This window comes from Panthera uncia, chromosome B1 (genome assembly GCF_023721935.1).
Source record: "Panthera uncia isolate 11264 chromosome B1, Puncia_PCG_1.0, whole genome shotgun sequence".
NCBI classification, from domain to species: Eukaryota; Metazoa; Chordata; class Mammalia; order Carnivora; family Felidae; genus Panthera; species Panthera uncia.
The window spans coordinates 30,239,397-30,267,359 of record NC_064811.1 but is presented as its reverse complement, the minus strand read 5'-3'; the positions used below and the strand labels follow the sequence as shown (position 1 = coordinate 30,267,359).

The window sequence follows — 27,963 nt, the reverse complement described above, 5'->3', positions numbered from 1 at the left end:
CTTTGTAATGTGTCAGCTTGGCTAGGCTGAACTACATTTCCCAGAATTCCCTTCTCTCTGTGTTTCCAGTTAGGGCAGGCCGCAAGTTACAAGGCGGAAATGGAGGAAATGGAGCACAGCGGTTTGTAGCTCTCACGTGGTTGCTTATCTGCTGACCCACCTTACTGATGTGGGGCAGCAGCTGCCCCGGCAACTTCTCTACCTTTCCAAGAATCCTCTCTCAGCTTCTCCAACCCTGAAGCCAGGCGTACGTTTAACTCCCACGTGCAGAGCACCAGCTTCTCCTACAGGAGGATGCCCATGCCAGTGTGGTAAGAGGCAGTGAGATCTGGGTTCTAGCTGTGCCGTTGGATTTTAGCGTATCTTTATTCCCCCCCACTTTACATTCATCTTTCCTTCTTCATTGGACTTCAAGCTCCAGCAACAGACAGAAAGACAACGGCTTTACTGAGATTTCTTTAAAAGTTCCCAAATTATATAATATAAAATTTGTGTATTTATATGATATTTTTAAATTAAAAAAATTTTTTTAAATGTTTATTTATTTTTGAGAGAGACAGAGACAGAATGCGAGTGGGTTAGGGGCAGAGAGAGAGGGAGACACAGAATCTGAAGCAGGCTCCAGGCTCTGAGCTGACGTGGGGCTCGAACTCACAAGCTGTGAGAGCATGACCTGAGCTGAAGTCGGTCGCTCAACGGACAGAGCCACCCAGGTGCCCCATATGATATGTGATATTTTTTAAAAGCAGAAACAAATGGAGACTAATCTTGAAAATTCCCTGAGCAGACAAAACCAGTTTATTCATACAAACAAAGCTTAATTTAGCTTATTTTGCAAGTCTAACTCAACCAGGGTCATTTCTTGTTTATGCCTCTGGAAATCATGAGGAAAACTTGAACTGTTTCCCAAGGTTGATATGAAATAACCACCGACTGATTCCCTATCATTTAAGAAAATTTACTATTATAACCGATCACTGGGAAGAAAAAACAGTCACTACTTTCTCACTATTGTAGCTGCTCCGTAACAATGTACCCTTGAGCCTCACTCCATGTTTTAGTTTGAATGCTCCCAGTTTGCAAAGTGCCTTTTAGGTGTGTGCACAATAAACTGTTACTAATTGCACTTTACTTTAGCCATCTCTTAATTTTTGACAATATATATATGATATTATATATGCTATATATCATAGATACTTTGTCTATGATACATAACATATAATGTATATCATTTTTTGGTTTTGCTTCTGATTGGGGCCCTAATAGATACATAACCCTTGAGTCCTGGCACAGTTAATTACATCTTCAGATACGGTATTCTGCAAAACACTAATTAGGAAATTCTTTTCTTTTAAAAAAATTTTTTTTAACGTTTATTTATTTTTGAGACAGGGAGAGACAGAGCATGAACAGGGGAGAGGGTCAGAGAGAGGGAGACACAGAATCTGAAACAGGCTCCAGGCTCTGAGCTGTCAGCACAGAGCCCGACGCGGGGCTCAAACTCACGGACTGCGAGATCATGACCTGAGCCGAAGTCGGCCGCTTAACCGACTGAGCCACCCAGGCGCCCCCACTAATTAGGAAATTCTAATGTAGTTGGGTCATTTTTTGGATGTGATTTTCCAATAGTTGAGTAAAAACATGTATAGAGCAAGTTATCACATAGCATCTAATTTGCCACTTCACTGAAGGCTATGGTAAGAAATAACAAGATTCTGTTGTAGGTTGAATTATGTTCCCCCAAAGTTATAGTCTAGTCTGAACTCCTGGTACCTGTGAATGTGACCTTGGATATAGGGTTTTGCACGTGTAATTAAGATGCAAATTAAGCTGAGGTCATAATCGATTAGGATTGACCCTAAATCCAATCACTAGTGTAGGGAGACACAGGCCAACACGGAGAGGGAAGGCACATGTAACAGGGAGGCTGAGATGGGAGTTATGTTGCCTCTATCATGAAACCCTAAAAATTGCCAGCAACGATAAAAAGGTCAAAGAGGCAAGGAAGCATTCTTCCTGGAGCCTCTAGAGCGTGGCCCTGCTGGCACCTTGGTTTCAGATTTCTGCCCTCTGGAATGGTGCGATAGTAGATTTCATACCAGTTCTTACTGTTGTTTTAAGCCACCCAGTTTGTGTTAATTTGTTAGAGCAGCCCTAGGAAACTAACACAGGTTCCAAATGAACTTTCCGGATGCCCGTGCTGGTGGCCATAGGTTTGAACTCCCACTTTTCATAAAATCTGTTGCAGGAAATCACTGAAGGGGACCGTGGTGGCCCTTCAGACAGTCTCAGTAATCGTGTTCCTGTTCATTGTGTCTTGAGTTCAACCCAGGAGGGACCATGTTGGATTGTTTCATACCACTCTCAGGCCACAAGCATCCATGTCTCTCATACAAGATCTCTGGGTTGTAGAAGTCCAGGGTTCTCATGGTGGGCAGAAGCTAGGGCAGCATCTCCAGTGCCCTGACCAGTTATCTCCAGAGGGATGCTCCCTGGGCAGGAGGTAGCTTCCGGGCAATTAGTCCTCCTTGGATGGGAGGAAGCATGACAACTTAGAACTAAGTCTGTCTTGACGTAACTCCCAGGTGCTCTCAAAGGAAGGTCTTTCCTCACCCTCCCGGTCTAAACCTTAGTCCTACTGACCTTGAGATTATTCTGTGTCTTCCTCTCTGATCTGAGAGCTACTCCTTCTTTTCCCCTTCTTTCTCAGTCAGGGTCATCTAGCTAATACCTGCTAGCATAAAAACTCACTCTGTCGATGTGTGCCTGAGTTCTGACTCAAGCTGATTTTGTTTTTGCTTCAGTTTCTGTAGTGGGTTACAAGTTCAAGGCAGAGGTGGGGGTGGAGGGATGGTGGAGGAAGTGAAAAGAGGCCTTTGGAGAGAACTATAATTAAGATTCAGAAGTAGTATCCCATTATATGGATCAAGTTCCTCCCTCCCTCCCTCCCTCCCTCCCTCCCTCCCTCCCTCCCTCCCTTCCTTCCTTCCTTCCTTCTACCTTCCTCTCTCTATCCCTTCCTTCCTTACTATACCAATCATCCACATATTGATGACATAATGTGAGTTACGTAGCTAACCAGTAGACCATAATGATGTTCCATGATTCCTGGTTTCTGGAGGCTCCCAGTCTATCAGGGGTGCTGATACACAGAACTCACAATGTGTCAATTACTTACTACAAGGGCCGCTCTACTTCCAGAGGTTCAGTGATGGTGGGAAGCAGAACATGCCAAACAGAAGAAATAGCATGGGCAAAACCTCTAAGGTAGAAGAGCATGTCTTCACCAAAGTAGATTTAGGGAACTGTGTGTAGTTGAGACATCTTATAGGAATCTTGAGAGATGAGACTAGAAAGGAGGGTGAGATCCTTGAAAGGACTTGAATGGCATACCAAGGAATTTGCAACTTAGTATCTTTACCGATAGGGTGGCGTAGGAATTTCCAAAGTTCCTGAACAAGGAAATAAATGATCATTACACCCTAGAGATGCCTTTCTACAGACCCTGTATGTAACATGTACTCCAGCCGGACTGTAATGCCACACAGTCGGGGAACATGAGGCTAGTACAGTGCTTGCTGCAGATACAGCGTTGTGTATCTCCCCAGTTGTGTGTTGAGTGAATGAATGAGGCTTAGAGAAGTAATCATCTGTGGCCAAAGCCTGACGTTTGAATCATGATTCTGGGAGATTTACAAAGGATAATAGAAGACAAATCAGAGGAACTGTCAGCTTTGTTGTTGCCATCATCTTTCTCACATTTACTCTAAATCTCTCCTGCTGTGATTCGGCCCAGAGCCCCTTGTCTTTTGTGGCAATGGGAGGTAACCAAGTAGCACCTTTCCTTGGAGCATAAACATTGGTGTGCTGACGACCCACACTGAATTGTCCTCAATATCTCCAGAAGAAACAATTTCTATTTTTTAAAATCAATTTTTTCACGAATCCTTTTTCCAACTATTTGAACATCTTTGCAGCTGACCTGGATTTTCTGTCCCTTCCCCTCTGTTGGCTGCCAATATCTTGCCTGGAAGAGACACTGCTTGAGCTACCTGGTCTCTAAGGGAGCAAAGTCTGGCCAAATCCTTTGGGCTGATAAGGAAGGGCTAGGAAATGGTTCATATCTAATATTGGGATAATGTTTGGGTCCCAGCCAATAAACTAATGAGAAATTACAGAAGTTCTATCTTGCTGACTTAAAAGGAATTAGAATTCAATAAAATACGCAAAGCTAAAATGATAATAAACCGTGTTTTGAGGTTGTTGAGAAACCAAGGTGCATTGGCTATGAAGTGGGAGGGAAAACAATAGATGTTGAGGGCTTGCTTTGTATGAGAACTTTGCATACTTTCTTTTAATTCTTTAAAGAACTAAGAAGCAGACCTCTCTTCCTGTGTAAGGAGTGAGAAGATGAACATTGGAGAGTTTAATGAACTTGCCCAGGGTCTCCCAGGGACTGACCAAGCCCGGACGTAGCCCACATCTGTCCGATTAAAAGACCAAGGCTCTTTGCCCATTGTCCTGAAATTGGACACAAAATCGAAGGACCATCCCAGAGTGGCTATTTATAGAAATCACCACCACCATTTATTGAGGACCTCTTAGACATCAGGTCTTTAGACTAGATAAATCTTACATAAAGTATCGGATAAAATTTAACCTACTCTTTGTTGCAAAGCTGTTTCCCAAGAGTTATTATTCCCATTTCACAGATAACAAAACAGGTCCAGAGAATTTAAGGAACTCTTCCGTTTTTACAGTTAGTAAGGGACAGAGCTGGGAGTGGAGGCCAATGGATGCCTCTCCTTCTACTTCATCTGAGTGCCATCAGTTATGGCAGTCAGGAAGGGCTGCCCCAGGCTCAAGAGCAGGGGTACCAGAGGGTGCCGACTGTGGGGAGCAGCCCCAACTTTTATTAGAGCAAGAGCCCTGAGGCAGATGGTAGCTAGATTTCACTTTACCAATCTGACAGTTTTACTACTGGGAGCATTCATACTCAAAGATATCAAAAGCTAATGTTCCTCCCTTAGATCATTTTTCCCCCCCGGAAGGTTGGGACAGTTACTTTTATCAATTAAAGTCCTTCTGAATGGCGTAGAGAGTGGAGTGTTTCTCCAAACTTCAGTGTCCCTAAGAATCGCCCTGGGTACCTGATTAAAATATGGTCCCTAGACCTGACCCCTATGGAGAATTTCTGATTCCATAGGCCTGGAGTGTACCTGAAGAAATTTGTATTTTTAACAAGTACCCTAGATGTTGTTGATGCAGGTGTGAATTCTGCCTGTTGAAACCCTTGTGTAGTGGTTGAGATCCTGAGTCTGGATCCCTGGTACCATCACTGTGAGCTCTGTGATGGTGAGTGAGTCATTTAACCTCTTAGCCTCAGTTTTACTATCTATGAAGTGGGAATAAAGATGATACCTACCTACCTGTCAGTCATGGGAGGATTAAATAAAGCAATGTATGTAAAACAGTTAATGTCTTTCTGGTACAAAGTAAATGTTCAACTAATGTTAGCTATTTTTATACTAATGAGAAGTTAGTCATTTACAGAAAAAAGATTGAGTCATTCTTTCCACTAGAAATTTTTTATGTCTTTGTGCCTATGAAGATGGGGGGCTGGGGAGGAATGTACCTGTTCCTGGAAAGGTGCATAATATAGGAGTTTTTTCTTTTGTAGTACTTATTTCAAATGTTCTTTTTTATTTTTCTTTTCTTATTTCTTTTCTTATTTTTCTTTTGCCAGTATTTAAATAAATAAAATTTATTTATTGGAGTGCCAATGGATTCTTTGTAAAGGAATTCCTTGCACATTGATAATCACTAAATAGATCTCTGGTTGATGAGTCATTCATTTTCCTATGGGTCCTGTCAGGGCTCCTTGGAAAATTTCCTTTCCTCTGGCTTTTTAAGAGAAATGATAATGGAAGAAGCAAAACTCAGAAAGTTTGGAACAACTTCCTTTTTCCCTTCACACTCCCAGGTCAGAGATGCCCACACCTCAGAGAGAGCCCTCCCCTGGACTGGAGGTATAAGGACATGAGCCAGGTAGGTCTCCATTCCAGCCCTCTGATGTCAGGGCTGCAGCCAGACCCCCCAGGCACAGGATCTGTGGAAAAACACCTGTGCATCCTGGCTTCCCTGGAAATAAAGTCCAAGCTCTTCCATGTGTGTATATGACCCTTTAAATGTCCTTGTTCTGGTTCCTTTTTATCTTTACAGGTGCCTCTGCAGCCACCCCCCCCCCCCCACCCCCTTGGTCCTCTTCATACTTACAGTTTGTTTATTGGAGCCTTATTTTTTCTCCACTCTGGGATTTTCTAATGCTATTTCTTTGTCTAAGCATGTTTTCTTCTGTTCTTTCTACCTTCATATTTCCTGTAGATCTTACTTGGATGTTCTTTCCTATGGGAAGTCTTCATTAGGTATTAGTTGCCCTCCTCCATGTTTCTAAAACCTAACAATTATTGCTATGACACATTTAGCAAAATATAGCATTATTTGCCTTTGTATTTGTCTCCTCTACTAGGTCAAAAGCACCCTGACTCAGGGAGCTTACCTTTCTTACTCACTTTCTACCCACAGGACCCCATTACAGGCACAAGGTAGAGACTCATTAAATAATTACTCAGTGAATAAACATGTTGTCTTTTAACACCTGCCAGAGCACTTCCAATGATGGGAAACTTATTATCCCCTGAGGCTACTGGATCCATTTTTGGAAGGATCTGCCCGTTTGAAAGCTTTTCCCGATGAATGAATAGAAATCAGTGGTCCTATAACTTTCCAGGAGAGCTGGAAAGTTTCCACAGTGTTGGAGGCCGAGATAAAATCTCGAGTCCTGTCATCATCTTACGGTCTTGGAAAGGCTCTCTAGTTAAGATTCCAGTGCAAAATGAAGATGGCATTTTTTTTTTAATTTTTTTTTAATGTTTATTCATTTTTGAGACAGAGAGAGACAGAGCATGAACAGGGGAGGGTCAGAGAGAGGGAGACACAGAATCTGAAACAGGCTCCAGGCTCCGAGCTGTCAGCACAGAGCCCAACGCGGGGCTCGAACCCACGGACCACGAGATCATGACCTGAACCGAAGTCGGCCACTCAACCGACTGAGCCACCCAGGCGCCCCGAAGATGGCATTTTTAAGGAAGGGCTACTGGATAGAGATAGAAATGTTGTAAGAGTCAAACTGATCACTCGTCGAGATAGAGAACATTGTTGTTTTCTTACTACACAAGCAAGAGAGGTGAAAGGAGTACCTCTGGGCAACAGGGATGGAGTGGCCTCCCAGAGACAGGTGCTCTGTGTCTGTGACAATAGACTTAGGAATTTACTAAGAAAGCTTGAATCATTCTAAGATGTTCTGATTCATGATTGAAGCTCCTTGAGTGAAGGAGATAGTGCCTTTCCTTTAAAAATGGAAGGAGTACAGAGTGCCTGAGTGGCTCCGTTGGTTAAGCATCTGACTTGATTTCAGTTCTGGTCATGATCTCACAATTTGTGAGATCGAGCCCCATGTCGGGCTCTGCACTGACAGCATGGAGGCTGGTTGGTATTCTCTCTCTCTCTTTCTCTCTGTCCCTCCCCTGCTCTCTCTCTCTCTCTCTCTTTCTCTTCCCTCTTTCTCAAAATAAATAGATAAACATTTTAAAAAAATGGCAGCAGTACACTGAGGGTGTTAACATCTGTTCTGTTCCAGGGTGGTAGTTGTAACTTATAGTCCATTGAATTTGCTTTTTTCACCCCAACCTCCAGAGGGAGATTTAATTATCCTCGATTTAGAGGAGAGAAACAAATTTCATGAAGTAATTGACCCAAGGTGACACAGTTAATCATTACTGGGCTGAGACCCTTTTCCCAGTATTTTCCCACCACTTAATGGAGTTTTGTATTTTTACAACATACAAAACATACGGTCACTTACATAAACACAGTATTTCAAAAGATAAGATTCCACCCTCACCTGCTTTTAAAAATCGCATTTTGTCTTCTAAATCGTCCTGACTTGAGAGGTCATGTACAGTGACATCTAAATGCTAAGTTACATAAAACAAAAGAATCCAAAATAGTGCCATTTTCTTCACTACTTGCTACACATTTTAACATTTTAAAACTGCGATTGAAGCACACACACGATTTCTCACCTCCAGTCAGAAGAGTATTCAAATTGCCTAAATAAGTATGTGCTTGTAATATGTCCTCAGAGACTATTTCCACATCAGGGATAAACGTATAGGTGTAATGAAACAACTAATTGAAAACTGATGGCAAGGGAGGCTCTATTATCAGAAATAGTGATCATTTTCTTCAAAATAACTGAGGTAAATAAAACCCCACTATTTGCTGTTCGTTATTCATCCTTTCTCTTCCAAGCCCTGAGACTCTGAGCTAGCCTCACTGGGCCGGTAATTTGTTAAGGGCACAAGCATGACACCTCTCCTTCCAGTCCAACCCCAACAACATCAATGGCACTTGATGAGTCTGAGGGGCATCAGAAAGCCCTGGCTGGATTGCAGCACTGAGATCTTCCTTGGAATTATGGGATCAGAGTCTATCTTTGGCATTAAGATCATAAGTTTTAGAGGGGTGCCTGGGTGGCTGAGACGGTTAAGCATCCCATTCGATTTCAGCTCAGGTCATGATCTCATGGTTCGTGAGTTTGAGCCCGCCCTGCACGGGGCTCTGTGCTGACAGTGCGGAGCCTGCTTGGGAATGTCGTTCTCTCAAAATTAATAAATAAACATTAAAAAAGAAAGTTTCTTTTAAAAAAAGATCATAATTTTTACAGAGCAAAATGTAGGTTTCAGAGAGAGAGCAAGAGTTGGGCAGAGGGACAAAGGGAGAGAGAGAGAATTGGACGCAGGGCTCAATCCCAACACCCTGGGATCATGACCTGAGCTGAAGCCAAGAGTTGGATGCTCAATTGAGCCACCCAAGCGCCCCTCCAAACTTTAGTTTTTAAAAGAGAACTCATGAAGATGGATGTTTAGGGCCCATCCTGGGTACACTGTCACATTGGCAGTTCTTTTATTTTGCAATGTCTTTCCGACTTCCTGAGCCCCTTCTTCTCTGGTAACCTGCCCAGCTTCCTGTATCACCAAATGCAGCAGGCCATTCATTTCCCCCACCTTCTCTACCTGGACTTGATTTTATCTGAATCTTTTTTTTTTTTTTTTTTTTTTTTCCCTCCTGCCTCAGCCCCATTCATTCAGGGCCTTTCCGGATGATTGGGCTAATTTCCGATAAATTCATTCAGAAAAGATAATGGCTTAATGTGTCACACATTTACGAGGACTTGCATTTCAGGGGATTAATCCTAATCGTGGGAGGAATCTTGAGAATTTCAAAAGGACAAAAAAAAAATGTTGATATTATATACCAGACTGTACAACGGAAATATAACTTGAGCCACAAATATAACCTGCACATGTAATTCAAAATTTTCTAGCAGTTTCTCGAGAAAGGAAAGAGGAACAAGTGAAGTTAACTTTAAGAATCATATATTTAACCCAATATATTCAAAATATTGTCCTTAAAAATATAATCTGTATAAAATTTATTAATTATTATTATTACCTTATTTTTGTTCTAAGGTTTTGAGATCTGATGTGTATTTTACACTCACATCTCAGTTTGGACTATAGCCACCTTTCAAGTGCTCAACAGCCGCATGTGGCTTGTGGCTACCATACAGGACAGCATGATTACATTCAGATAAATTAAGAGCACATTTTCTGTGTGTCTGTGTGGAGATGAGGCATGGGAGAGGAGTGGTGTGTGTGTGTGTGTGTGTGTGTGTGTGAGAGAGAGAGAGAGAGAGAGAGAGAGAGAGAGAGAGACTTTATTGAGAATGTAATGAGGTGATAGGACTGGAAACAACAAAAGAGAGAGAAGTGTGTGTGTGCTTAATTTCCAATTGAATTTAAGAGGCAGTGTGGTATAATGGGAAGAGTGTGTGTAATTTAGATTACAATTGAAACTCTGCTGTGTGTTATTGGACACATTACATAAGCTCTGTGAACCCCAGATTACTTATTTGCAAAAGAGATATAGTAATAACCACTTTAGAGGATTGCTGAATTTAGAATTTAACAACAAATATACAGAAAAGCCTGAGTGGAGAACTCTCAATGAATGCAAATCTGCCTGTCCAATCCCCCACCCCTCCCGCCCTCACCCCCACTAAGGCTCGGAAACCTTTACATTTTTCCTTCTCTTTTCCACACCACCTACCCAACCAACTCCTCCTCAAATGCTAGTTAAATTCTCAACTTCTCTGTGAAACTTTAAAGAAAGATACTTCTGCAGTTCTTACTAAACATCCTAAAGAAAAATTGGCAAGATCGTTGAGATTTGATACCAAGACATAGTTCAGCTCCATATTTACCAGATTAATTCCAGTTCTATGGCTAACATTTTGTTATCTGTGAAATGCTTTTATCCTCTCTTTATCTTTCTAAATTCTATTTTCCGTATTGCCAGGCTCATATTCCAACTTGTGTCTGAAACATTGTTAGATCGCTTGAGTCTGCAATCACCTTGCTCTCGCTTCAATCATATCACGTCTTCCCCAGTTTCTATCAAGCTGGATTCTATGAATGAAATTTGGTTCCTATGGCTAATTAATAGGTTTTCTTGAAAAAAAAAAGTTCTATGACAGAAAAAAAGTAAGCTGGTGAAATTCTGAGTTAAAGAAGTTGAATTATTTTATTTTCCAGTGCTTCACAGGGAAATGTATATTGTGAAACTACAAAGGGGGAGGGGACAATTATTTGCAGCATTTCCCAAATTTATCAATCAGGGTAAAAAGTTCCTATTTTTTTCTTTTAACTACTTCATAAACTAGCATTTCAAAGAACTCATTTTGGGATTCACTAATATATATTATGAACCATGGCAATTTAATATGTGCATCCTTAACATCTCAAATACACTTTACTATCATTTGTTTATGCCTAAACTTCCCAATAGCAGCATCGTGATGCACATTGGGGCTTAAAGCTTAGAAAGTTTTCATGAGTTTCTTTCTTTCGTTCTTTCTTTCTTTCTTTCTTTCTTCCTTTCTTTTCTTTTCTTTTCTTTTCTTTTCTTTTCTCTTTTCTTTTCTTTCTTAATCCTTTAATTTGATCTTAACAACAATATTCTGAGCCAAAAATATTTGAGAAGACCAATATTCAACCAGTATTGGTTGAGGAATATGTAACAGGCACTGAACTAGGTTCTCAAATACAGAGGTAACCAAGAGAGACTTCATAGCGGCAGACAGACATTTAACGAAACTTTCACAAAATCCTTAAGTATTTTGAAGAAGAGTAGTAATTGCTAATGCTTATGCAACCCTAAGTCCAAGCCATTTTCTAAACACTTAAATAATTCTCAAAATGACCTAGAGACAAGGTCCTATTATCTCCATTCTGCAGATAGAAATTGAGACACAGAGACACAGTGACTTGCCCAAGGTCATACAGAGCCAAGATTAAAACTGAGGCAGTCTGGCTCTAGAGCTTGACCTATGTTGTATTACCTCCATCTATAGAAGTAAGGGAGTATAGCAAGATCATGTGGCTGGAGACCTTGCCTAGTGTGCATTTTCATGGAAAGAGCTAATGTTTAAACTGCATATTCCAGGGGCTCCTGGGTGGCTCAGTTGGGTGAGCATCCGAGTTCGGTTCAGGTTATGATCTCATGGTTTGCGAGTTCGAGCTTCACATCAGGCTCTGTGCTGACAGCTCAGAGCCTGGAGTCTGCTTCAGATTCTGTGTCCCCCCCCCCTCTCTCTCTGCCCCTCCCCCACTCACACTCTCTGTCCCTCTCTCTCAAAAATAAATAAACATTAAAAAAAAATAAACTGGGGGCGCCTGGGTGGCGCAGTCGGTTAAGCGTCCGACTTCAGCCAGGTCACGACCTCGCGGTCTGTGAGTTCGAGCCCCGCGTCAGGCTCTGGGCTAATGGCTCGGAGCCTGGAGCCTGTTTCCGATTCTGTGTCTCCCTCTCTCTCTGCCCCTCCCCCGTTCATGCTCTGTCTCTCTCTGTCCCAAAAATAAATAAAAAACATTGAAAAAAAAATTAAAAAAAAAATAAACTGAATATTCAATAGTGAGTAGGATTTGGCCAGCAACATGGGTGGGAAAAAGCATTTTAAGCAAGGTGAAAAGCATGTGTGAAGGTGTTGAGCAAGGAACAAGTTTGGCACTTACAAGAAACTATATAAAGGCCAAAGTGACTTGGCTCTAGTGACCTAGGATGGAGAGCAGTTCATGCTTGTCAACCTTGTTGTGTAGTAAAAATATAATCTTTAGGAGACGGGTAGTGCTGATGGTACTCAATGCCATAGAATTGTACACTTAAAAATAGTTAAAATGGTAAATTTCATGTTATGTGTCTTTTACCACAATCAAAAAACAACTGAACGAATGAGAAAATAGAGGAAGGAAATATGATAAAATTGCAATTATTAAGGCTAGGTGATGGATATATGGGAATGTATCATAGTATTTTCCCTACCTTGAAGTATATTTGAGTTTTTTTTATGATACAGTTAAAATAAATGTGATAAGTATTCTTTTCAACCTAAAAACAATGAATAGTGATTGAAAGACTTTAAGGAGAGCTATACGGTTTTTAAGATGCTATGTGGAGAATAAAAAGGATAGTTCAGATGGTTAGGTAGAGGAATATTATTTTGTCTATTCAATAACCACGAGCAAAAGTGGATGCATTTAAAAATATTTAGGGCGGAGAATCATCAGACTTGGTGATTGGATATTGTGACATTTCTGGCATGAGCTACGGTATAAGAGGAACAAAATCAGGAGGGTATAACGTCATGGAAGTCAAAGAGAAAGGTAGTCAATGTTTGAATGCCGAGAAGATCGCAAGCGAAATGATCATTGAAATTAGGAACACAGGGGCACCTGGGTGGCTCAGTCGGCTGAGCGTCATGATCTCACTATTCTGTGCTGCTGTCAGCACAGAGCCTGCTTCAGGTCCTCTGTCCCCCCCTCTCTCTGACCCTCCTCCGTTTTCTCTCTCTCTCTCTCTCTCTCTCTCTCTCTCTCTCTCTCAAACATAAATAAACATTAAAAAAAAGAAATTAGGAATATAGGAATTATTGTAACTTTTACCTAGAGGGCTTTTGGTGGAGGGAATAGGAGTCATTTAGTTGTAGGTTACTGTTACAGACTAAATTCTTATGTTCTCCCCCAAATACCTATGTTGAAATCCTAACCCCAATGCGATGGCATCAGAAGGTGGGGCCTTTTGGAAGACATCCGGTTTAGATGAGGCCATGAAAGTGCAGATGGATTTGTTGATATGAGGTTGGGAAGTTAAGGGAATTTCTATCCAGTGGCTTCATCTTTCCTGTGAAAATATAATTAGAATCATAGGAAAACTTTTACTGATGGTTTATTGACAGCCGATACTGTGTAAAACATTTACATGTACCGACTCACTACTTATGAGGGAGGAACTATTACTATCTCTATTTTACTACTACAAACCTGAAGCCCAGAACTGTTAGGACATATATGCCTAAAGTTACATTAATTTTTAACATTTATTTATTTATTTATTTATTTGCTCAAGTATAATTAACATATAAAATTAAGCTATTGAGACTACCCTAAGATGAAAAGCTTTTTGCACAGCAAAGGAAACCATCAGCAAAACAAGAAGACAGCCTACTGAATGGGAGAAGGTATTTGCAAATGATGCATCAGATAAGGAGTTAATATCTAAAGTTGCATTTAGATAAATTGCCGGAAGCTGAATAAAAGCCTGGACAGTTCGCTTTTAGACAGCTGGCCAAACAACAAGCCATGTTTTGTTAAGGCCATCCAGAGATGGTGAAGGGGATACGGGAGGGGTTGGTCATCTAAGGAGTGTGAAGGGCAAAAAGAATCTGCAGAAACTGATTGGAATAATGTGATAAGATCATAAGGGATGTTGAGAGCTACATTGAGACTGGGAATTACAAATTGAAAGTGCCATCAATCAACCTGGTGATGTGATTTGTTCCAGAACGTTTCAGCTATTTGAATGCAGGTACTGGGAAGACAGACAGTCCGGTTTACCTAAGGTTAGGACTTAACCGGGTGTGGCAGAGTGACAAAAAGACAATGGAGAGTGAGGGTGGCTGCAATATTCTATAAGGAAAGAGGCTTTTGGGAATACATCCCTCTCATTCAAAAGTCTTCCTACTATGGTAGTATTTTTCCTCTCACTGGTCTTTTCTGGCAAAGACTTTGGTGAATAGATCATAGCCTTGCAATTCAGTTAAATTCAACACACTGTTACAGCAACTTCAGTATCTGTTAGCCTCTCTGATGTGTGCTAGGTATTTTAAACTAGGACTTTGCTGTTTATATACTATTAATGCTGTTGGTGCCAGAGATTTTGTCTAAAAGCAGTGCATAAGATACTTAAATGCCTTTGCTCTAGCCTACCCATTTATTCCATTTTGGTCACAAGGGCACATCATTGATTATTTTCAGATTTCTTTTACGTCACTTATGTCACTCCATACTAAAAAATGTTAATGTTATACTCACGTGAATAGACCCTAAATTTACACCTTAAATTTTATTGTATAATTTAAGAACTTAAGATTCACATCTGAGAAAAAAAAAATCAAGAGTCCAATTAAAAAAAAAATTCTGTATACATCATAATGACCCATTTCAACAAACCTTTCATAATTAAGACGGGTTATTGGAAAGCGCTGAATAATCTTCATGGTTGGTTGGACATAAGCTGGTCATCAATACACTGTGAAAAACTTACTTTTAGGATGATTCTGATGCCCTGAAATAGTGGAATGGATTCTGAATCACAAAAATCTGGCATAGGTTAAGCAATAATGAAATGGATCATTAGAAGTGATTTTATTTTGAACCTATCAATGCAATTTGTAGGCATTCAAAGTCAATAGAATGCAATAGAATTCGTTGTTAGAGATACAGAATCTTGTGCCCCATTCCAAAGTGACTGAATCAGAATCTGCATTTTGATAAGAACTTCAGGGAATTTGTATGCACACCGCAATTTGAGAAAGCACTGGTCTAGGTCAGCATTGTAGTAATTAAGTATTGTGATGGCTTGCGATGCTAACTCCCATAAACACCCATTTGGTTTTTATGGTTTTGGTCTAAAGATGAGCTCATCACCTGTAAGCCCTGATGTTTTTTAGGTAAAAGGCTAGTTTGAGAGGAAAACAGGGAGGAAGATGTGGGCTTTATTTTATTCTAGACTTGATATGACTGGTCTGCAAAAGCATCCATTCACAATTCTGATATCCCTTCTCTCCAGTCTTTCTCCCCTCTGGCTCTCCTCTTTCCTTTTACAATGCTCGTGCCCCTCAATTTAAAAACCCATGATTTGCAAAAACACTAGTTTCTAGACTCTCAGCAGCCAAATATTTGTTCATAGAAAAGAGTTAACCTAAAGGACATATAAAGATGGCAGAATTCTTATGGTTCAGGAAAGTTTGAAAATCATCACATGGGGCCTTAACTATTGGAATGGTTGACAGGTTTTTGTTTTTGTTTTTGTTTTCCCTATGACATGGCAGAATGTTGACTCACAGGAATTAATGTGATTAACCTTCAGCCAAGGCATGTTTGAGGCAAAGAGGTGAATCAGACTCATTAGTTTTTGGTTCTGGAGCAATGAAGGATCATGGCATTTGCCCTGTCCGTGTCCTTCTGAACAGAGATCACCCCAATTCTGTCATTACTGCTTCTGAGCCTTTTTCTCCATTTTTCCCCCCAAAGGCATAAAATGCCAAGCTGAGTAATCAAAAGACAGTGGCTATTCAGTGTATGACGATGACTTCCAAGCTAAGGTTTTCATTTTGTCAGATATTTTCATCGAGAGCATTTTGTTTTTCCCTCTCCATGCTGTCTTCTTGAAAGAGAGATAATAAATGAGAGGTCAGAGCATCAGGCAGTCAATGGAAGGCCTCCAAACAGGCAAAGGCAGTTTCTATCTCTTTCTGCATGATTTCTCTCTCATCTTTAGGATTTAAGCAGATGCTTTTAGATAGACAATGTCCTATGGAGCAAAAGTGAGAATGCTCTATTGCTCAGTTATTCTAGGTATCAAAGCCCATTGTCAGGATTTTGAATTAACGTTAGATGTTTAAGAGAATGAATTAAAGCTCCATGCCGTTGTGAATATAAAACTGACCCAATGGTTACATCACTGAACTGGCAAGGGCAAATTGTCCACTCTAATGATGATAATATTTCTTGACGATTATTACAGGCATTATCTCATTTAATCCTCCAAGTAACCCATATGAAAGTGGTATTATAATTCCCCTTATTCAGATGAGGAAATTGAGACAAAGAGGTATTATACAACTTGCTCAGGATCACGTAGCTGGTCGATGGCATACTTCCTGTCCTTTACCCTACCTTCTCCCTCCCCGACAGCTAATCTACAGGTTACAAGGGACTGTGAAGGTATTTATCCATGATTTCTCGATCCTCTCCACTAACCCCTTCTCATATACCTTGTAAAGCCCTTTGGTACACTAAGAAAAGTTTCAAAGTGATGCTTCTCTTCATGTCCAAATACATTTGGGAATATATTAGCAATTATGAGCAGGAGTCATTTCTCTTTCTGACGGCCACAGACAAGATACTGATTTAGAACACATTATTATCCCTTCAGCTCATAAAGTGAATTTAAATAAACATTGCCTGTGAAGAGAGTCCTAAAAGGAGACTTTTATTTTCCCTTAATATTCAAAATACCACCAAAGTGAGAAAAGCAAACAAACAAGAACTCCTTTGGCAATGCCCTTGCTTCAGTTTCCTAGGGATTTCACTCCGTAGTTTGCATCAACTATCTCCACCTATGGAAAGAAAATGACTACATCAGTAAGCTGTTGTTTGTTATGTGGGCTCCATCAGTCGTCTTATTTATTTGTCATGCTCCCTTTCTTCCTTCTTGGAGGTCTTGCCCCAACAATTATTCTCTTTGTATCCTGTATCTTTAGTATTCTTCTACTGACATTTAACCCTGATATTAATATTTAAACATACCAAATCTCTCCCTTCTTAAGCAGTAATGGGTAATAATAATAAATCAACTGTATATTGGTTTAGCTATGGCTCTTTTCTCTTGCTCTTTGCAGTCAAGCTTTTCAAAAGAATTGTTAAAAGGTTGTATTTCTTCTCTTCACTCCCCAACCCACTCTGAACTCTCCTCACTGCTTTACCAAACCAGCGTTTCCCAAGTCACCGGTGACTTTCTCATCTCCCAACTTATCTGGAAAAAAAGTTGATTGTTGATCTACTTGAAGTCAAAGCAGCATATGATGCGGTTGACCAGAGGGTTAAACTTTTTTGCTCTTTATGCCTGACCCCTCTGTCTAATCACTAAATTGTATTAATTTTACCTCTTAAGTATCTAATACATAACTTCTCTTCATTTCCATTGCCTTTAGCCTACTCCAGGGTTTCTCAACCTCAACACCATTGTCATCTTGGACCAGATCATTCTTTGTTGTGTTAGATCATCTTGTGCATTGTAGGAAGTTTAACAGCATCCCTGTCCTCTACCAACTAGATGCCAGTAGCCACTCTTCCTCCTTCCCCCTGGGTCCTGATGATAAGAAATGTCTCCATGCATTATAAAATGTTCACTGGGAAGCAATAATGCTTCCAGTTGAGAACCATGACTTTAGTCCCAGTTAATATCATTTCCCTCCTTATTTAATGCAACAGCCCGAAATGGTGAAAGATGCAAATCTGATTATGTTATCATAACTTCTTAAAAAACTTTATTTTGCTTTTCCATGACTTTAGAATAAAATTCAGAGTTCTTAAAAGCATTCTCAAGTGCTTTTTTAACAGATTTATTGAGGCATAATTTATATACAAAAGACTGCACATATGTAATATATACAATTTGATGAGTACGACAGGCATACCTGTGAAACCATTACCATAATCAAGATAATAAACCTATCTATCAGTTCCAAAAGTTCCTTATGCCTCCCCCTTTTTTCTTCTTTTGTGATAAGAACACTTAACATGAGATTTACTAAATTTTTTTAAGAGTGCGCAATATAGGCACTATGTTGTACAGTAGATCTCTAGAACTTCTTCACCTTGCATGACTGGAACTTTACATCCGTTGAACAACAGCTCCCCTGCTAGCCTCTGACAACCACCATTCTAGTCTCTGCTTTTGTTAGTTTGACTATTTTAGGTACCTTACATATGTGGAGTTATGCAGTGGTTATCCTTCAGCAACTGGTATTTTACTTAGCATAATGTCCTTCACGTTTATCCACGTAGTCCCATATGATGGGATTTATTCCTTTCTTTTAAGGTTGAATAATATCACATTTTCTTTATCTATTCATCTGTTGATGGACATTTAGGTTGTTTCCGTATTTTGGCTATTGTGAATAATGCTGCAATGAACATGGGAATACAGATATCACCTAGAGATAGTGATTTTTATTTCCTTTGGATAAATACCCAGAAGTAGGTTAGTGGATCATATGGTAGATCTACTTTTAATTTCTCGAGGAAACTCCATACTGTTTTACATCTTGGCTGCACCATTTTCATTCTCATTGGTAGTGTACAAGGATTCCCATTTTTCCACAACCTGTTTACATTTTTTTTTTTTGGTTTTGTTTTTTTTTGAGAATAACCTGGTGTGAGGTGATATCTCATTGTAGTTCCGATTTTCATTTTCCTCATGATTAGAGATGGTTAGCAGCTTTCCATGTATCTGTTGGCCATTTGTGTCCTTGGAGAAATGTCTGTTCAAGCCCTTTGCCCATTTTTAAGTTGAGTCACATGTTTCTTATGGTTGTTGGTTTTTTTAGTTTTTGCTATTGAGTTGTAGGAGTTCCTTATATACTTTGAATATTAACTCCTTGCAAATATTTTCTCCCATTCCATAGGCTGCATTTTCATTCTGGTGATTGTTTTCTTTGTTGTGCAGAAGAGTTTTAGTTTGATAGAGTCTCACCTGTTTATTTTTGCTTTTGTTGTTTTTTCTTTTGGTGTCATATCTAAGAAATCATTGCAAACATTCCTGTCAAGAATTTTATTGGGGCACCTGGGTGGCTCAGTCAGTTAGGCATCCAACTTCAGCTCAGGTCATGACCTCATGGTCCGTGAGTTTGAGCCCTGTGTCGGGCTCTGTGCTGACGGCTTAGAGCCTGAAGCCTGATTTGGATTCTGTGTCTCCCTCTCTCTCTGCCACTCCCCTGCTCATGTTCTGTCTCTCTCTTTCTCAAAAATAAATAAACATAAAAAAAAAAGATTTTCTCATATGTTTCCTTCTAGAAGTTTTATATTTTCAGGTCTTACCTTTAAGTTTTTAATGTATATTGAATTGATTTTTGTATAGTATGAGTCCAATTTAAATTCTTTTGTATGTGGATATCCAGTTTTCTCAACACCCGTTATTGAAGAGACTATCCTCTCCCCATTTTATATTCTTGGCACTTTTGTTGAAGATCAATTGAGTGTATACATGTGAATCTATTTCTGGGCTCTCTATTCTGTTCCACTGTTTATATGTCTGTCTTTATGTTAATACCACTTTGTTTTAATTAGCTAAAGAGATACAAAGGTTTAATGCTATGCCCATCAAAATACAAAGGCATTTTTTAACATAAAAATTTTATTATCCTAAAATTCATTGGAATTACAAAAGACCTCAAATAGCCCAAACTATCTTGAGAAAGAAGAACAAAGCTAGAGGCATTAAATTTTCTGACTTTAAAATATATTATAAATCTACACTAATTATAAAAGCATTCCTAAGTTTTAACCTTTACTTACCTCTTCAATTTTTGGGGGCTGTATTGGATTTCTTCATACTGGCATTTCCCAGAATACCAATTATCTATCCTGAGGCTTCACAGAGCTCTTACCTTTTTCTTTTGCTTGGAATGTTTTCACTTTTCCCTCTCCATTCACCTAGTCAATTGTCCATAATCCTTTAGGTCTCTTTTGACATGCTACTTCCTCAAAGAGGCCCTGTTTAACCAGTGTCAGTATCCCTCTCTACCCGACTAATGACTGGTAGACTAATGCTGCATAATGACTCATGCCACCCAAACTACATGCTTTCATATCAGATTGTATTTCCCCTCTCACAATATGTTTTTTTGGTGGAATTATCTGTTCAGTGTTTCATTTTCCTGTCAAACCATACAATCTCTGAAGATAGTTTCCATGTCTATCTCATACTCTGTTGTTTAATTAGAACTTTCTACAATGCTGGGCACATAGTACAAAGTCAATATATATTTGTTGATTGAATGCTTTGGAGAATCTATTGGAAGAAAGCCGTGGTATCTCACAGACTATCTACATAGGAAATACAGAAAGTCTCGCTCACTACCAGAAGTAGAAACTATAAAGTCAAGAACCCAGGTCACATCTTTCATTTGTGGCGGCCAAATGGTCTTCTGTCTGCTTTTGCACACTTGCTTTATGTGTTTTTCTTTGCCCTTTACTCTCTCGTCTTACCTGTGTCAAATAAGCCCTAAGTCCACAAGACCTCCATACTGATTGGTCCAATACCAAGTAATAAGTGCTTACTAAATCCTATGTTTTCTGTAGTGAGAAAGAAACATTAGTGGATAAATTGGTGGCCCTGTATTCTGAAATTAGTGAAGAAGAAGAACAGTGAGATGTATGCACTTATTTCTATGACTCCTCCTTAGGTTTTTTTCAGAAGCATTTGAAGGACCTGGGACGCTCAGATGAAATATCCAAGGTCGTTTTTGTCTTAAGGTCCCTTTGAGGATCACTCCCATCAGCAACATCTTCCTAATAAGAATGTCCTTGAATATCACAGCAATGAAGAGATGAAAATAATTCACGTAGAAAGTGGGAGACAGAGGACTTAGAAAATTTTCCTATCCTAAGCACTTCACAGACTGTCTTTCCCAGAGCATCGGAGTTTGGTTCCAAAAAAATAGAGCAACAACTCTCATGGTCCCTGAATGCTGACAGAACCACCATTGAATGTGGAAGCCAGCCAACACGAACTCTTCCCCTTGATAAATGGACACCACAGGAAATGATCATCAGTGGAAGAGCTAAGTTGATTTGTTTGATGGCCCTCCATAGACAAAGTTTTATTCGTTTTTTAAACAGAACTAGAAATAGTTTCTTAATTATTATTTTTTTTTAACTTCACTTTAAAGGTTTGCTCCCAGGCATAGGAAAATTGCGTGTCATTGAAGAGCGTGTATGGCGGAGCAGATGCATTTGTGCCAAGACACATTCGAAGAGGAAAAGTGGGCAAATTATGCAGGGGCATATGGGCTTTGGTGACACACTCAGCCAATTGTCCCTACATCTCAAGAGCGAGACACAGCTTATATTTTGGAACAACTGAAGTCAGACTTCTATTTTGTGGATGTGGATGAACGCTCAAATGTGATACATCAGGCAGCAGAGGCTGCCACTTGGAGCAATCGTGATTTATTTTAGGAAAGCTAAGCCAAGGGAAACCCATAATTTTCTAAGGAAGAGATTTTGCAATCATCTTTAAACTTTCAGATGCTAATTCCTATCTTATTTCTATAACCACCCGCTCTAGAGCATGTTTAATGAAAATAAGAGATGATGGCTGTCATATCTTAAGTGAGCTAAATTTTATCTATGCTGAAAATCACTGTGAAATAATCTCTAATTATAAAGCTGGGAAACAGAACATTTCAGCACATGTGCGTTGAAGTAGGCCCCCAGTTCTTACCACTAGAGCTATCTTGAAAATCTCACATCTGCTAAAAGGGGAAAAGATTGAGCTTCTTCATCAGTATTTTAAATAATCTAAATATTTTGCAATCACCATGAAGTTTGGCCTAAAGACCCATTTTTCTGTGTTGGTGATTAAAAACATTTTATTTTACATGAAAAATGTCTCTGATTAGTATAATATCAAATGAAGAAATTATGTAGCATACCATACATAATTTTACAAATGCTAAACGGATGCTATGTGCCAGGTGTAGTGCTAAATGCCTCAAATGTTATCTGCCTTATGTTTGTTTTCCTGCCAAGATAATGAAACTCTACATGGGATAACCTCAACCAAGAAACTTCCAAAAGATTCAGAAATCTACTTCCAACCTTTAGACAACAACGTAACAGTAAAAGGATTGAGAAAAGAACAGGAAAAAAAAAAAAAAGTTTTTATCTGCTATATAGCTACTTTAAAAAATTTAAAGGGTTAGGTTTTTTATGGATTGGGAAACGTGGTAGTGTTCATTATTTATCCTTGTACTTAAATAACAAGTCATATTATTCTAACTCAAATCATTAATCTATGTATGCTATATACTGCTGGATGCTGAGCTACCCAAGGGAGGTTTCCACACAGAGCTCAACTCATAAACTCACTCCTTCAACTTTTCTGCCCTTTCAACTCAGTAATCCACTTTCAAAGTTGCAATTATGAGGCAATATATAGCAAAAATAAAAGGATCCCCGACAATGTCACAAATAATTGTGCCATGTAACACCTGATGGTTTTTTTTTTTTTTTTTCAGTGAAAAAAAAATGATTTCTACAGACGTTAAGAGCTATCTTGAAGCTGAATGGACAAATGTTCATCTATACCATGTGGGTAATTCTTTCTAGACTGGTCATGGAATGACCAGCTTTGTGCTGGAATGTGTGTTAAACTTAACATGGTATGCTGATTTCAAAACAACTGTCAGATTTTTCTTTTGTTTAGAGATATACTTCATGGAAATGTTGCCGTTAGCTTGAAATTCTCACTCAGGTCTCTTAAAAAAGCCTGCCCATAAACTTAAAAAATCCTAACCCACCTCAGGTGTCACTAAATAAAAATACATTTGTCACATTTACCTATGTGGGGGGGGGGTGGGTGGGAATTAACCAAATTGACTCTTATGAGGTTCTGTTAAGTCTTTTTGAATTGTTATAACAGGCATTAGTGGAATATTGATTAGTAACTAAAAGCCAAAATCGACTTAGTTGATCAAGGAACGACCAAAAAAAAACCAACAACAAAAAACAACAAAAAAGAAACCACCCTGGGAAACGTTGATCTTATTATTTTGCTTTTTTAGGGATATCCTTAAGTCTGGGTCAAATCAATCCATCATCAACAACTCAACTGAATACTTGGTATTCTACCTTGGAACAAGGAAACCCGATCCATCGATTACTCTAATATTATCTGAGATACACTAAATTACTCTCACTTTAAAATCTGTTAAACAGAGAATGTCAAAATCTTTTATGCTAAGAAGGAATATTCTTAGCTGAAATTTCATGACTGAAATTTGATGAACTTTGTGCATTTCTTGGTGAAATGTTGCCTCTCAGTATATTTCAATGTCTTCTGGCTTAAAGAGTCAACTCTATGCTGCAACTTTTGAACCAGGATGTCTATTTTATATTAAAATGATATGTTTACTATTCTGCACCAGCACTGCAAGGCATGGGAAGGAAATGCACACCCTATTCTAATGCAGGCTGCCTTTAAGAAGCCACCTTAACTGACAATCATATTCCAGTGTATATTTTCATGAAGTCGCTTGGTCAGAAATGTGTTTCATTGTTTACCTACCATTTTAACTTGTCTTTTCAGTATGAACCCTAGGTCACTGAACTGTGAACAACATTTAATTATAGGCTCAAATCTTCATTGAAAATGACAGGATCGGGGCACCTGGGTGGCTTGGTTGGTTAAGCATCCGACTTCGGCTCAGGTCATGATCTCACGGTCCGTGAGTTCGAGCCCCGCGTCGGGCTCTGTGCTGACAGCTCAGAGCCTGGAGCCTGTTTCAGATTCTGTGTCTCCCTCTCTCTCTGCCCCTCCCCTGTTCATTCTCTGTCTCTCTCTGTCTCAAAAATAAATAAATGTTAAAAAAAAAAAAAAAAAAAAAAAAACAAATATATATATATATATATATATATATATATATATATATATTTGTCAAATTGACTATTATGTGAAAATGAAGACTGAATATAAATCTGGAAGCTCTATAATAATTACCTAATAAAAAATGCCCAGCCTTTTCACTTAGAATAGTAAGTCCTTAAAAATCCCAAGATGTGATTCTATGGTATTTTCCAATGTCAGTCAATCAATAATTTCTTAAGTACCCACTGTATGCTTATGTTTTTTTGTATAACAAATTTCAATATTTTCATCTAAGATGAGGAGACAAAAGCCCAGAGAACCATTTGTCATAATCACATTTTTTTTAATAAGAAAAATAAGGCTATGTCTTCAATCTTCAACTCCCAACTAAACTAATTTAATTTGTATTTATATTGATCTGAGGGTTTTGTTCTAGCTCCTTGATGCTCGAAGCTGGTCTGCAGCCCAGATATACACCTGTCATCTAGAGTTTGTTGGAAATACTTGTAAACCACCTATCTGATGAGAAGTTAATGTACAAAATATATAATGAGCTTATACAACTCAATAGCAAAAACCCAAAATAATCTGATTGAAAAATGGGCAGAGGGCCTGAATAGACATTTTTTCCAAAGGAGGCATGAAAATCACCAACGGGTACATGAAAAGGTGCTTGACATCACTAATCATGAGGGAAGTGCAAATCAAACTGAGACATCCCCCTCCTACCTGTTTGGATATCTATTATCAAAAAGACAAGAGATAACAAGAACTGGGGGAGAATGTGGAGAATAGGGAGCCCTTGTGCACTGTTGATGAGAGTGTAAATTGCTATAGCTACTATGGAAATTAGTATGGAGGTTCCTCAAAAATGTAAAAAGAGGCCCACCACATGATCTAGCAATTGCACATCTGAGAATATACCTGAAGGAAATGAAATCACTATCTTGAAGAGATGTCTGCAACCCCATAGTCACTGCAGCGTCACTCACAATAGCCAAGACACGGAAACGACCTACGTGTCTATCAATGGGTGAATGGATAAAGAAGTTGTGTTATATGCATATATGAAATAAGTCAGACAGAGAAGGACAAGTACTGTGTGATCTCGCTTTCATGTAGAACCTAAAAATGTCAAATTCATAGAAGGGGAGAGAGAGCGGAACACTGATTGCTGGGGCTGGGGGGTCGGGGTAATGGGGAGATGTTGATCAAAGGGCACAGACTTCCAATTAGAAGATGAATAAGTTCTGGGAATCTAATGTACTGCATGGTGACAACAGTTAAAAATGCTATTATATACTCAAAAAGTATTGTTAACTAACTTGGATTTAAATTAAAAAAAAAGAAAACAGAAAAAAATCAGAAAAAAATCATTTGAATAAACTGTGGATGAAAACTTCCCATATTTGATGAAAATTATAGAAGCACAGATCCAAGAATCTCAAAAACCCCAAGCAGAAGAAACAAAGAAAACCACATCAAAGCACATCATAATCAAATTGCTCAAAACTAATGACAAGACAAATACCATCTGATTTCACTCAGATGTGGAATTTAAGAAACGAAACAAATGAGCAAAGGGGAAGAAAAGAGAGGGGGGTGCAAACTAAGAAACAGACTCTTAACTAGAGGGAACAAACTGATGGTTATCAGAGGGGAAGTGGGTGGGGGGATGGGTGAAATCAGTGATGTGGGTTAAGGAGGGCACTTGTGATGAGCACCAGGTGTTGCATGGACGTGCTGAATCACTATATTATACACCTGAAACTAATACTACACTGTATATTAACCAAAAAAAAAAAAAAGTGTTGAGAGTAAATCAATTATTTATTTATTTAATTTATTTAATTTATTTAAATTCAAGTTAGTTAACATATATGTAGTATCAGTTTCAGGACTACAACTTAGCGATTCATCACTTACATGTAACACCCAGTGTTCATCCCAACAAATACCCTTCTTGATGGCCATCGCCCATCTAGCCCATCCCCCCTGCCGCCTCCCCTCCAGCAACCCTCAGTTTGTTCTCTGTATTTAAGAGTCTTTTATGGGTTGCCTCCCTTGAAAAGAGTAAATCTTATTTTTTTAATGTCTATTTATTTTTTGAGAGAGAGAAAAAGAGAGCACATGTGGAGAAGGGGCAGAGAGAGAGGGGGACCGAGGATTTGAAGCAGGCTCCACACTGACAGCAGGGAGCCCGATGCAGGAGTTTGAACTCGTGGACTGCGAGATCATGACCTGAGCCGAAGCTGGAAGCTTAACTGACTGAGCCACCCAGGTGCCCTGGGTGTTCTAACCACCACACACATGCACACACATACACACAATTACACACAAAGGTAATTATGTGAAGTGGTGAAGATGTTAACTAACCCTGTCGTGGTAATCATTCCACAGTATATACGTGTATCATATTACATTGTTCACCTTAAAGTTACACAACGTTATATATGAATTATAGCTCAATAAAGCCAGAAAAAAAAGAGATACCATATCTCAGGCCCCACCCTGACCTGTTGAATCCTAATCTGCATTTTATATGATTACCAGGTGATTGATAAATTTGAGAGTGACTGATACACATTGTACCAGGAAATTAGAAGTTTTAAAATATAATTTTAATATTGGAGGAAAGGGCTATTAAGATATAACTAATAACGTGATTAAACTATTCAGTGGCTGAAGAATGAATTATTCATTGTTATTAATTATTGGTTTATAAATAGATTGAGGTTTTTGCTTTGTTTGCTGATGAGCACTATTTACATGACAATGGAATAACTCCTTAAGGATTAAGAAATTAAGACATTTTTATATAATACTAAATAATTAGTTCGGATGACTTACTGTCTGAATTAAATATTTATTTTGGAGGGATGTATGTGAGCTTAAATGTTATGTCTCAATGCTTTCGTGTACAGGCATGGTGGATGCCATTGTTTCAATTCTATAGGTGAGGAAAATAAGCCAAAGAATTTAAGCAATCACATAGCAGGTTGGACACATTCTACCAGCTTAACATCCGCAGTGGAAAAAGGAACACTTGCCCGTCTTAGTGGCTGGGGCAGAAAATCCTGGAGAGTACTTTCTCTGCCCCATTTTGAGTCACTTTGGCCAGAGGAATAGGATAAACGCTTGGACAGGGCTGGGTCATGTGACCACTCCTGTGGCCAAGAGGAGAGGAATAAAGAAATAATAGGATTCAGGGCGAACAAAGTGGGAGGAAGAGGTTGCCCCTGGAAAGAGAGCTTCTGGTTGTAGAAGGCTAAACAAAAATCAGTATAGATGGTAAGTGTGTGAACTGCACCATGATCATACACTGAGGCCTTTTGATTTCTTTTCAATTACCCTTTACTGAAGCATTGAAAGAGTAGTTTTCATTTGGTTGTGGTGATGAGATGCATCCATATTGAAATCTCCTGGAAGAATATGTAAGCACACGCTCACCAGCATAAAGCCCTAGACTGATATAGTAAGAATCTTGGATGAGAGTGGGTGGGACAATATACATGTAGGTTTCAAGAGGTGTCTGTTTGCACTTAGGTATTTTAATTTATTCAAAATGTTTTCTGAATTGCATTTTAATTGGACAGTGATAAGTGATTAGGTAGTGTAAGGCTTCTTGGTTTTAAAAATGTTGTCTTTTTATTTCAAAGAAAATGAGTATGTGTCATATTTCTTCTTTAGGTAACCACACCTGTGGAAAGTCCACTGGTTCATTTTGAGAATTCGTGTTAGTATTCATGCAGCAGCTGGGGCCTTACCTGAGAAGAGATAAATAGCCCCCAAGCATTTGCCTTGTAAAACCTTGCAAACAGCCCATCATTAAAACTCAAAGTAAATGTTTGCCACGTTTCTTTAATGCTCCCAGTATGTGTGATGACCAACATCAATGATTAAAATGAGAATTATCAATCTTGAGGTTATTAATTACTAATGTCTTTTAGCCCCATTAATAGGAATAAGTGTGAGAAAAATATCAATCAATGCTATCTTGCTTAAGTAATCTTTTCACTGCATGCATCTGAAGGTTAGGCTGTCGAAAGTCTTCAAGCCCTTACCAAA

The 27,963-nt window shown here is 39.1% G+C and overlaps 1 long non-coding RNA gene across 1 annotated transcript; it reads left to right on the top strand.

Moving 5' to 3' along the window:
• On the top strand, positions 1 to 27,963 carry LOC125922698 (uncharacterized). Its single transcript, XR_007457747.1, has 3 exons — positions 1 to 311; positions 5,984 to 6,048; positions 27,586 to 27,963. It is a non-coding gene; the product is annotated as an uncharacterized LOC125922698 (long non-coding RNA).